Raw genomic sequence first — 13,828 nt, 5'->3', positions numbered from 1 at the left:
ATTTTAAAAACGTATGAACAACTTATGAACACATGATTAGTTAAATTCAACTATTTTGTACGAATCTTGAATTTAGTAAAATTGCATAAAACTTTATTTCTCATTTTTAACTCCTGTGATTAAAGTAAGCAAAAAATAATTAAAATAAAGACAATTTTCTTACATTTGGCAACATTTAAAAAATAGAAAATTTGTCTCCGTTGCAAAAACATGGACCCACCTCACTATCTATACAAGTAAGTACCAACTATAAGATTTTATTGAAGAAACTTAAATTTTCTAAGATGAAAAAATTAAACCCCTAAGGCAAAGGCAAAAGAGACGTTTTATAGCAATATAAAAATAAGAAAGATCAATGAAGCAATTACGAAAAAATAATTTAAACAATCATCAATCAAATATTATTTTGTGATTGTTTAAACTAGAAAACATGCTAAAATATCTATGTTATGTTAAGAACATTATGTACAATAATTTTACAACCGGACCCAAAAACAATTTGCGTTTCCTAGCGTTTCCTAGTTTATTTTAGGCAGCTCAATTTTTTTTTTGTGGTTTGATCGAAACTGAGATTGAAAACCTCGACCCCTTGTTGTATGCAATGTGGGCATGCTGTGGCCACTTATTCATGGATTAAAATATATTTTCACTTACTATAACAACTTTATCATTTTATTGCAAGTTAAGAAAATTGAATATCGTATTATGGAAAGGCAGAAAAATTCACTTTGGAGGTTCGAGCAGAACGCAGTATGCCCCGTTTTCAAACTTTGGTAGCGATCATTCCTAGTTCGAGTCACACGGTTATGGAAATTTCTTATGAAAATAAGAATTTTAATTTGTCATGTTTTAAGTTTAAGAAATTGATTCTATTTATGAGCTTCTACAACAGATAACACTTAAATTTCTCTAACTGTGTTTACGCTATAAACTTCTCTTTTCCTTCCATTCATCCATGTTCGTGTTAGGTTCTTGAAACTTCATTAGTATATTACTCATTTATTCAAAATCATCTAATTAAAAAAAACAAGTAAGGAAAGTCTAAAGTCGGGCGGGGCCGACTATATTATACCCTGCACCACTTTGTACATCTAAATTTTCGATACCATATCACATCCGTCAAATGTGTTGGGTGCTATATAAAGGTTTGTCCCAAATACATACATTTAAATATCACTCGATTTGGACAGAATTTGATAGACTTTTACAAAATCTATAGACTCAAAATTTAAGTTGGCTAATGCACTAGGGTGGAACACAATTTTAGTAAAAAAAAATATGGGAAACATTTAAATCTGAAGCAATTTTAAGGAAACATCGCAAAAGTTTATTTATGATTTATCGCTCGATATATATGTATTAGAAGTTTAGGAAAATTAGAGTCATTTTTACAACTTTTCGACTAAGCAGTCGCGATTTAACAAGGAAAATGTTGGTATTTTGACCACTTTTGTCGAAATCAGAAAAACATATATATGGGAGCTATATCTAAATCTGAATCGATGTCAACCAAATTTGGCACGCATACACGCAAAAAAATAATTCTTTCCTCCCAAACGAAATTTTAGACAAACAAAGTTCGTTTCTCATTTGCTTTTCGTTGAAAGGAAGTGTATTGGGAAGAAAAGTATATACTTTTTGTGATAAACGTTTATTCTTTTCCAGGATGTAAAAACAATTTCATAAAGACTACCTTAAAAAAATATTTTTCTAGCTAATTGCATTTTCCCTCACATCTTTCTCACTTCCACGAAGTTTTTTAGTTATTAGCACCTTTTTCTGTAATACAAACAATGTAGAAGAAATTATACGATTTTATAAATTTAAAATTTTTTTTTACCTTTCGCCTGGACGGAGAATCGAACCGCGGACCATGCAATTTGTAAGCACTATCCACTGAGCTATGTAGCCGTTATTGTCATCAATAGACAATAACCCATATAAGTTATATTTATATAGCATAGCTTGCGGCGCCCACGAGCCGATTAAACAAAGTTTATTTAAAAGAAAAATACATTTAGTAGGGCACCGTGGAGCAGTGGTTGCTACGTCCGACTTGCATGCCAAGGGTCGTGGGTTCGATCCCTGCTTCGACCAAAGTTTTTTTTTTTACATATATACCAGATAGGGTCGGAAGATTCCAAAAAAATGTTCAACATTACATTCTACTATACAAAATTTTTACTATGAACTGTAAAATGTGTCTTATTAAAGACCTAAAGTCAGAAAAGAACAGTGTTTGATATAAACGAAATGGACTGTGTTGTTGGTTTAAAAATAACTTTTTTTATTGAAAAAATAAAAATTTTGTAACAAACGAATTTTTTTGGTGATAAAAGTGTATACTTTTCGAAGCAATTCAAAAAACTCTAACAAAAGAAAAACGTTTTCGGTACACGTTTTCCAAACGTTTTTTTTCTTTGCGTGTAGCTACAATGCTAATTCTACTCCCTGTGCAAAATTTCAACTAAATCGGAGTTAAAAATTGGTCTCTGTGGTCATATGAGTGTAAATCGGGCGAAAGCTATATATGGGAGCTATATCTAATTCTGAACCGATTTGGCTGATATTTTGCAAGTTTTTCGAGACTCATAAAATATTCGGATGTACGGAATTTGAGGAAGATCGGTTGATATACACGCCAATTATGACCATATCGGTGAAAAATATATATGGCAGCTATATCTAAATCTGAACCGATTTTTTCCAAAATCAATAGGGATCGTCTTTGAGCCGAAACAGGACCCTATACCAAATTTTAGGACAATCGGACTAAAACTGCGAGCTGTACTTTGCACACAAAAATACACCAACAGACAGACATCGCTAAATCGACTCAGAATTTAATTCTAAGCCGATCCGTATACTAAAAGGTTAGTCTATGATTACTCCTTCTTGGCGTTACATACAAATGCACAAACTTATTATACCCTGTACCACAGTAGTGGTGAAGGGTATAAATATAGTATTGAGATTATTTATTTATTTAAATATTTACAATCATAATAAATTATGAAAATAAACAGAAAAGATAGGTGCTAACAACATAGGATTTCGGCCTGAGTATTGAGATTAATGAATTCAAATTATATTTTATAATGATGTGTAGAACCATTGTAAAACCTATGTAATCAATTTTGGCCTTATTTGAGCTTCTCATTATAATTATAAATAAATGAAATGAAATGAAATTCAATGTTTGCAACTAAAATCACTTCCCTGCCAATCATATAGCTTTTTTTAATGAATAGTATTTTTATCTGTAATCTTATTCCCGTTTACACGTCGTTACCAGCAATCTATTCTACTGGACTTGAAACATTATCATAGCATTTTTCTGTCATTTGGAGAATGTTGACACTCCCACAATAAATATCTTACTCGATCTTAGTTTGAAGCAATTTGTATTAACCGTCAGTTGTGGTTTGAACAAATGTCTTACAACGAAACATGTATCATGTCATACCCCCAAGTCACGACAGCAACTTAAATTGGCTATACAAAAACAAATAAAACAAAAAAGAAATTTCACACTCCCATAAAGCGTTAATCTTTTTAGTCTAACTCTCGAAACCCCCTACACAAAATTCCAAACAAAACTCATATTTGAGGAGAAACGAAATTTCTTAATTAATTAGAATAACCCCCCCCCCCCCCTAAAAACACCCAAAAGCATTATGATGTAGCTCCCACTCTGGAAAATGTATTTTTGAATTAAAATTACCCAAAAATTCCCTTTCTGTGATGATAGTGAAGGAATTCTTATGACTTGACAGATGCTTGGGAGTTTCATAAAATGCAGATATGTTGGATTGATTTGCATATGACAAACAGAGTTTCTTTTTTTGTGGGAGATGAGGGGAGCAGAAACCATAAGCGCGTTAAACGCTTTAGAAAAGAGATATGAAAACTATATAGAAAACAGACGTCGCTGGGGGAATATGCATACTCCCACTAGTACGCCGGAAATGTGACACTAAGACTCCCCTCCCACACATTCACCTCTTACAACGAACGGAGGAGACGCATAGCTCATTCAGATTTTCATGCTGTCGCCTGGAACCATCATCGCCACCACAATAATGCCTGTCAAGCAGCTAGGCAGCCTACTGCAACATCATAAAACCAAGAAAGAATTCAGTGAGCAGGCATGAAAGAAGTGGGGGAGTAACATTGATCGGTTTTCCTTAACGCTCCATTAACTGGTTTATAGACTGCACAACTATGTAGCCACATTGACATGTACATACCTTTAGCTATGGACGAAATGATTTTTATTACCCCAAGGCAATTGGGGAATTCGAAGGCCTTTTTGGAATATACATTCTAATAAAATTAAGTAATGAAACAGCAGAAAAAGCCCACTCGATGGCAATAAATTATTGTACAAAAGCTTTATTGTTTTGCATTTGCGTATGATATCTCAAACTACGCATTTCTGTCTCATATCCTTAAAACATACCTACTAGCTCTTTTTATAATTTTTGTAGTTTGCCACATGGTGGGAGGCATCACATATGACGACATACAGGGCTTAAATGTCGTCAACATATCATCAGACGTTATGTGAACTTCCAAATTTGTTAGGACCACGATAGCCACCGTGGTGCAATACATACCGGCCTTGCATAAAAAGGTGCACGAGTTCAATCCCAGTCTCTGCCAAACAATAAAAAGTTTTTCAGTAGTTGGTTTATCCCCTCTCAGTAATGCTGGTGACGTTTCTAAGTGTATCACAGCCAGAAACTATCAAACTTTTTTAAGTTTGCGACTGTCACAAAGTTGTAAACGTCACATACACGTCGTAAATGTAGAAAAAGTAACAAAAGTCGCAAACTCAAAATATGTACTTCAGTTGCGTCAGCTAGGCAGCGAATTTGATGATATCCAAGATGATGAATATGTGGGAAGAAGTTTTAATTCTCAGGAATGTTCACAATTTTTGGTTTTAGTCCAAACATTTTCCCTATTGCCTTTTGCACGAGTACAAGGCTACTGTGTCCTTTCTCGCCCATTCTTCAATATTAAGCTTTAAGTTCAGCCTCCTGTCCAATATAACCCCAAGGTATTTTGCACACTCACCAATGGGGATTTCAATACCACCTAAGGAAATGGACTTAACCATTGGAAACATTTCACAAATTTCTGCAGAAACTGACAGCGAAGGAAAACCTCTACTTCAGTCCTGCATAAATGAACTGCTGTTTAGAAAGAATTTTATAAAATCACTTTTTTACATATTTGAGACAAAGTTTACAATAAATTAATATAATAGGTTATTTTGTGCTTCCATTTTACCAAACAAAAAAATGTTCACAATTTTTTTTTATTCAAAATTAGGTTTTCTACAGTAGGTGTATGACTTTTGCGACATACGCAATATAACGTCGCAAATGTTTGTCACAAAAGTCACAGTTTGTAACAGGCCAATCCTGATCACAGCTTCTCCGTAATGTCCAACATTGTTCGTGCTCAGTTGTAAAAAGGTGGTCCCTTGTCATTGAGTTAGACATTGAATCTGCCAGCACTCCTTGATAAGAGAGAAGTTTATCGCCTATGGTATGACGCTATCGGGTGCTCCTATACCTAACCTAACCTAGGATCACATATGACCGATGCAAAATTCTTAATGAAAAGCTCTAATCTAATGTTCATTATGAGTTGCTGGTATTGTAATTATACTCTGTGTTTTTTCCCGCCACATATATATTTTTTTTATTTTATTGGAAATTTTTGTTTCCGAGAATAAAAATGACGCTAAAAAGGCCTTTTATAACCTTTCTGGTTACCTCCTATTTTCATCGCTCGCAAAAAAAATGAACCACAAACAATTGTTTCTGTAACGAGAGTGTACTTATGGATGGTGCCATGGAACAGTCCAACCAAAAACAGTCAAAGCCATTCAACCATTCATTCAGCATAGCAAAAATGAAAGAAGAAAATCATCAGAGTATCGTCAGTCAGTCAGTCAACGTTTCGCTTAACTGCTCCTCTAACACACGTCACTCACTCACCTATTCACTCAGCTAAATCTGTCATTGGAGGAGAAACAAAACAAAAGGTTTCCTCCAAACGATATTCCTTGTTGGAGCTGAATTGTGCGATAGCTAGCAAGCTGTTGGCGTTGCCTTCATGGTTCGATCAAATGACAAATGATACAACATCATCTCATCGTTGACTTTTGGTATGACAATGCTGTCTCGTTGGCTGTGATGATTCAGTTTCAAATGTGAAATCAACAAAAACAAAAACTGCTCTTAAGACTCGATGCGCAGGCGCATTGTCCATAAAATTCACTCACTCTTCATTATAGCACCATCACTTCTCTGTATGTTAACGCGGTGCGTTTTTGTCAGCCGGTTTGTTATTGGGTTGCGGTATAGCATTTCATGAATGAAACTCAAGAAACCGACCGAATGTCTTTTGAAAGTTGTTCAGATACCAAAGATTCAAATATTCGTGTCTTCCAAAGAATTTTCGGAATGATTTGTATATGAAAATCATTGTGTACGTATGTATTTGTTAAGGTAACACAGGAAGACAGAGACACCCACACACAGTTCGTTGTTGGAACAATTAAGATGGATGAATCATCCGATATTTTTTAATCATGCTAATAAATCCTTCTAAGAATAATTTTAATTTTTTTTTACAATATCTTCTATTGTATTTTAAACCCTTTTTCATTTGAATCTAAATGAAACTGAAACCTAGAAAAGTTTTGTTTTGATTTGTTGATGTGAAATAAGAATTTGTAAACCAAAACTTTAAAAATTAAAATCCAAAAATTCTCTCCATTGTTTTTGTAATTTAATTGAGCGATTCGCAAACTATATTTTTCAAATAAAAATTCAGTTTATTTCCTATAGTGTTATAAATATCTGAGAATTAAACTATAATTCAAGAAGTGATATTATCTTCAATGATTATTATAGCTGCTATCAATATTTCTTCTATATTGCTTCAGTATACATAAAGACAAAAAAATTTAGTTTAAACTCCACACTTCTCCAAGTTAAAAACTAATTTATCATTTTCCCATTTTGATAAAAACTCGGCAAGTAATTTTATATTTCTATATCGTTTTACATAATGAAAAGTAATGTGATTGGCCCAAGAGATTAGGCTGCACGTGACAATTGAAACACTACACACATGCTTGCATAGCGATCGCTCTAGTATGCGGACGCAATGTTTGTTGGAGATTTCTGAGATTTCAAAAGAAAAATTGCCAAAACGAATCTAATTTTGGGGAATACTGAAAGTGGGAACACATACGTGTACAAATGCACAATTAACCGCAGGGTTTATTGCCAAAGCGTGTAAAGGAACTAGGTACCATGAAATGATGAGCATATTTGAACTACGAATGAAATGAGTTCGTAACATTTTGGGACAGACATTTCTAAGACTCGCGTTTTTTGTTAAATTTTTCGAATTACCTACAAAAGGAGGCATGTTGAATACATGCTGAAAGGCTAATTTGTTAGTTTGGTTCAGATACAGACAGACGAATGGAGAACGTCTAGTAGGACTGAAAGCATTTTTTAGAATAGTGGCCACAAACCAAACGAACAATTAATCATTTACACAATTACTACTATGTGTGTAAAAAAATTGGGCTAAAACGCAAAGAGACTGCAAAAATGGTAACCTCACCAGCATCACTACCACACTCAGTCATTTGCTAACTTAGGTTTTCCAAATCTGTATCTCAAACAAACTATAAATACTACACCCAAACTCAACGGTAGACTTCAAATAGGAATCCACACATATGTAGATGGAGTGGTTCTCTTGAAATCTATCTAGACTTCTGGTTTAAAAAAAATCGAAAGTTACCACATAGCTGACGTTAAACATATGTACATATTTGCCGCATGGGTTTTGAATACACTCAAAGAAATCTAAAAATTTCTGGTACAAGAAATCAATAAAAGTAATTGTATAAAAATGCAAATTTTTTTGAGACTACCAGCGAGGCATTTTGCATACAGTTCAAATTTCTATTGAACAACATTGTAAAGCCAGATCTGTATTTCGATAAAATTAAATAGATTAAATTTTATGGCACCGGTGCTCATGGAATAAAATGTGGAGTATGTAGAGATTAAGAATTGTAAGAATGGATTGATATCGACCGTAATATCTTGGACCAAGAGAGTTACTCTATTCTAAGAAGAAAAATCTGGCTATCAGTGTAAAAAAATGTGCAAAACTAAATTAAATTAAAAGCCTATCTGATGAAAATTCTGTCATATACATATGAAGATGCTTCGATATTTTATATGTCGATTATATAAATAAAATGATCCGATATAACATATCAAAAATCTAACAAAAATGGAACATTGTACACTGTTTTGGAGGCCCTAAGAAATTACATATTTAGACCTTCAACATAATGAAATCAAAGGTCCGATTTATAACGGGACTATATGGGAGCAATGGTTAGTTTGTCTTGTATCCCAGATTAGGGCCAAGAACATTTCAAAAACTCAAGATCAAGTAAAACAAAAAAGTGTTAGATGTTAGTGGAAATATTGAAAGAAATCAATTTTACAATTACTCAAAAACCGTAAAAGGAATTTTATTTAAAAAAGGACCTCAAGCCGAAATAAGAAATAAATAAATAAAAACAACAGGTCAGCTAAATTCAGGAGATCAAAAAGTTTATTTTATACATATGACTAATGTCATCATATAGTTTATGTTTTATTTGCCAAGACCAAAGGCGGAGCCAAACTGAGTGGAACATCACTGGAAAAATCTAAGGAACTAAGTTACTCATAGGGTTTATCACCACGCAAAAGTGTTATGGTGTTTTTCTGTGTCTAGTATTAAACCCATGATCCTCTGGGAACAATGCTAATTATTACACCGCTTCAGATTTCTATTTTTTTTAGTTTTAAATTCTTAAAAATTTACCCTATAAAGATTTTTTAATTGGTTTTTTGTAAGTGTTTCAGACTGCATATATTAATTTTTTATAGACTCCAATTGTTAACTCTGTTGTTCGCCAACACAATGATTAAATTCCATTTTTGTTATTTCTATTTTGTTGTTGTTGTTGTTATCCAAAGTGGAGCTTATGCTACCAACCACTTGGTCCAAGTAGTTAGTGTTGGCGATTAGAATAGATCCATAGATCTTTACAGACTTTATTTGGAATGATTGAATTTCTATTGCAGCTATGATTACAAAAGGTTCTCCATCCAATTCGAAACAAATACATATCGCTTTCAATACGGTTTCTTCATATCGAAAGAACAATCGTTGAACCATATCATTCTTGGGCTTTATTCGGAATTGTCTTGGCGTTTGTCTCTTAGTTAATAATGTATTCATTATAAACAAATTAATTAGTTCATGTTTGTTGCTTATTGGATTATCGTGTTAGTTTTTTTTCATTTCTTTTTCATTTTTTTCGTGGCCATCTCACCCTTCTTCGTGTGCCATTCATTCTGTGACGCGTGACAAGCGATAAAGATAGAGAAAATATCTTAACCACAAATCGATCATCGACCTATTTGATAAACATAATAAAAATGAATGAATCTATTTAGAGTTCTTTGAACTTTTCCCTACATTTCTATTTTATTCATTGGGAGGAAGTAGATCAAACCACAAATCTGAAGAGATTTAGTGAAATCTATAGCAATTATCTCATTATGTTGATTTATGGAATGTGGATATTGTCATTAATATAATTTAATGATTAAATAATATGGCATTTAAATCGTATTTTAAGATGTCTTAAGAAATGTTGCTATATAAGAGATCAATTCACATTTCCTGAATTGTGCCTTTTGAAATCTTGCTCAAAGCCAACAAAAGTTTAAAAATAAATTTCTTTGAATTTTGCGAATGTAATTTTGTTGTAAATAATTCGGACACAAAATTAAACAACTATTCTGTCAATTATGCGAATTCTTAGAGGATTTCGAAGGAATGCGACTAGATATGTTAGAAGAAATTACTCAGTTCACTGAAAAAAAAAATATGCCTGGTACCAAAGATTTTGTCTTTACTTTAACAATCTTAGTATTGATTCCGAGCCAAAGAAGCGAAGAAGACACAATTCTCCTTTAAATTTGGGGTTTGTGTACTTGATTCTAAGAAGCAAATTTTAATTTTTAGCTTTTTCAGCTTTTTTTTTCTTCATATGCTATCAAAGGCCTTCAAAAAACAACTTAACAACTTTATTTTCCAAATTCAGACACGACTTTCAGTAGAAATTATGCTATATTTCTAGTAAAAATAAAGTGTTGAAAAACATGTCCTATTTTTGAACGATTATTTGCTTTGTGTCTTCTACGCTAAGCAAAAGTTACATTCGTATTTTAAGGATATGACATCTTTGGCCTCACGACAATATTTTTTGAGGAACAAAATTCTAGGCAAGCAAAGTTTTCTTTTGACGCTGAAAATTTTCTTTAAAAGTAAATCAAAAATATTAGAGACAATTGCTGCATCGCTTTCCCTTAAAGAAGATATTTAAAAAGAAAAGGGAATTTCATTTGTCTAAAATTTCCTTCTGGAAGAATGTATTTTTCTTTGGGTACCCAGCAAAAAAATTTGGAAGTTCTTCCAAAGGCACAACTTTAAAAGCACTTCCAGAAGATGCACTCACAATGATGTTCTTTATTTTAACTACACAGGAAGTTCTTTTAATTCAATTTTTTAGAACTTGGTTTTTTTTTCATACTTTTAATGGATAAATTTAACTTTTTTGTTTCAAATAGGTTAAAAACAGAGAAAGAATTCATAAAATGGTACAAATCATTTAAATTTTGTCGACAAAAATGCTAAATCCAATCTGAAAAAATTGTGCATTTTTTAAAATATTTGAGGTCAAACGTTTCCGACAAGCGTTAGAATCCATTAAAAATTGTAAAAAATTATAAAAATTATTTATTTGACAAAATATTACAGAATTTTTTAATTTACCTCTAAAACATTGAATTCGGATCACACCTAAAAAGTGATGCAAATTCAGTGCAACGGCTGTTGAAATGGAGGACTTCTGTCCTATGACAAGCCCATGTTAAATTCATCGCTTCTGCGTCAATTTTGCACCACTTCTGGATCCAAAAAGAACATTTTCATTACTTTTTTGGCGACGCTTTTTTTGCTGGGTATAATTATAAAAATATTGGCTAGGGACATTATATACTGATTGATACGTAATCTGCTCTTAAATCGACCCAGCCCTGGTTGATTGAACTTTTCATATAACAGGTTCGTTTGCAAGAGCAAAAACATGAATCACTATCGCTAATAAGCGGAAATGTATGAAACTCTATTGGGGTTTATATTTCTTCACCTGGTAAGTACATAAATATTTCTTCCGCTTTGATGAATGAAACGTCAATGACAAGTCAAAACTTACGATAAACCATAAAACCATCCATAACAAATTAAACCTCTGTTAATGTGATTAAATAATACTCCCTCCAATTTGAGACAATTGTTTCAATTGCAATTTCCATTTACCCACATGTGGTTTACAAACCTTAACCAAAGGTAAGAAACCCTAACAAAATAGATGATAATAAGAACTTCCGGATTTTACAAAAACTAAAACTCACATACATACGTATGTAAAAGCCAATATGTATACAACTTATAATCTATGAATTACCTCTACAGTTTTGTTACGCATGCGTATTACCGCATAGACGAATATCTTTGAAGTCTAATTGTAAGGAGTGTGTATGTAGAATGTGACAATTGTTAATGACAATAAGAACGACCATTCCACATGGGTTAACAATCGCCCACATTGTCATGGAGTCTTAAGGTATTATTTGCCCCACCAAACTCATTCGTAAAAGGCTTTAACAACTGAAATTCTATTTATCTTTGATGTCAAAAAAAAAACTATCACGAACAAGTCATTAAATATTTCTATGATGTAGCAAAGTCGTTAAGAATTTATAACACTTTTTACACCTTTGGTGATCTTAGTTTAATTATATCTCAAAAACAAACAAAGAAATGGGGACAGAAGAAAATTTAATTGTTTTTTTGTTCTATAATTTCAAATAAACGGAAGTTGGGCCCTATCTGACATCTTCCAAATGAAAAACAGGCTGAAACACTTTGTGTGGCCCAAAACATAAAGATTGATTAATTAACAACAAGAACAGCAATGGGAATAATATTTAACGGTTATAGCAAGGAATTGTAGAATTCAATGGATTCAGAACTAGCACGTCTTAAAAGTTCTTCACCATTTTAGTGAAAAAAATGTTTTGGAATAATTTGCCAAAGTAAAAGCAATGTTCCAATATTCGGAATCGCAATAATTTATTTTTCTTATATCGAAAAAATAGAGATCGACCCTCCGATTCCAATCCAATCTTAATTTTAGCTTCTCATTAATGAGAACTGTAATACCAAGATTTATTTAAGTTTCAGGGTTAAGAAATTATGGCCAAACGAAATTTTTGCAATAGCGATTTTCGGAACATGGGGAATAATTTATTTACTTATTAATACGCTCCATAAAAGGCTTAATTAAGGATATTTGGAATTGCATAGTACACCCTCAAAATTTCTCTTATTTGTGACATAAGCCTTTCGTTTTTTACAAAAGCTTGTTTATTTGCGGCGAAAACTTTTAAAAATACTAAACTACTCAAACTAGTCTAAGTTGGTAAATCAATAAAGTTCGATAATTATGAAGATGAGCCTAGAGTTGAGATTTTACACTAAAATTGTATAACAATGCCAATAGAGAAGAGTAAACAATGGACCCTTAGGCTAATGCCGTTCTCCACTAAATTTATCAAATTGATTAATGAGATTTGCTAATAGATTTCTTCACACTATTCTAACACAGACGAAATAACTTCTTAATTATGGTTCATTACACTGTTTTACAGATTTAAACCCAGAGAAGGAATATTATCACCACAAACATGTTTCAAGAGCAAAGTGATATGTTTGGACATAAAAACTACTAATCCATTTAAAGAATTACATATAAAAAATATGTTTTGGGTTCAAACACGAAATTATTGATACAATTCAAAGTGTAGTTAGTACAATAAATTTAGGCGATTTATTTTTGGTTTTCTTAAAAGATCTTTTAATGAGCAAGAATATCTTTAAAAGGAGAATATTTCTTTTTTTAATGATGACATCAAACTTATTCGACTTTGCGTTAAAGACGCAAATTTTTAATTTTATTAAAAATATTCTTTAAAATATGTCGATAGACTGACGACACGTTTTTTAATACAGTTTAAATTTTGAAAATGTAGGCTATTATTGTTAAGACACTATTCTTTCATTGTAGTTATGCAGAATAAATAATAGGATGAAGACGATTTTTGCAGTAAAGTATTTTTTATTCCACACAAAGACATTAATCGGTCAATAACGAGGAAGCGAGAATACACATTTTAAGTTATTTGCTAAAAATATTCCCAATTTTGTTCTTATACCTTAGAGAAAACAGTTTGTTCTAAGGTCATGTGCTCACTACTGTTGCCTGTGTTCCAGGAAGAACAGCATCATATAAGAACAAAAATGTCAATCGAGCGCCAATAAACCAACTGCCGGAGTAAAACTAAAACAGTTGCAGGCCGTTACTGCGTTCTGTTGCAACCTAATTCACACTGGCGGATATTACAGCTGTTACAGCAGCAAAACACAAGGGGGAAATAGAAAAGAACAAAGAAAGCAAACAAGTACAAGCAATTCCAGTTGATACCGCTTAATGGATGAAACTGGCATTGACCATCGTTGTCATAATGACACAAAGTGTGTGACTTATGCGGATGTTCCCCCTGCATATAGCATATGTGATTGACCAGTT

At 32.5% G+C, this 13,828-nt stretch overlaps 1 protein-coding gene across 2 annotated transcripts in view; it reads right to left on the bottom strand.

Annotated features, from left to right (window-relative positions):
• Positions 1 to 13,828, bottom strand: part of Ccdc85 (coiled-coil domain-containing protein 85) — a 56,408-nt gene that overhangs the window by 19,952 nt on the left and 22,628 nt on the right. The gene's annotated exons all lie outside the window — the stretch shown is intronic.

This window comes from Haematobia irritans, chromosome 2 (assembly GCF_050003625.1).
Source record: "Haematobia irritans isolate KBUSLIRL chromosome 2, ASM5000362v1, whole genome shotgun sequence".
Lineage (NCBI taxonomy): Eukaryota > Metazoa > Arthropoda > Insecta > Diptera > Muscidae > Haematobia > Haematobia irritans.
Note: the sequence above shows the minus strand (reverse complement) of the source record. Positions and strands in the feature narration are given on the sequence as shown.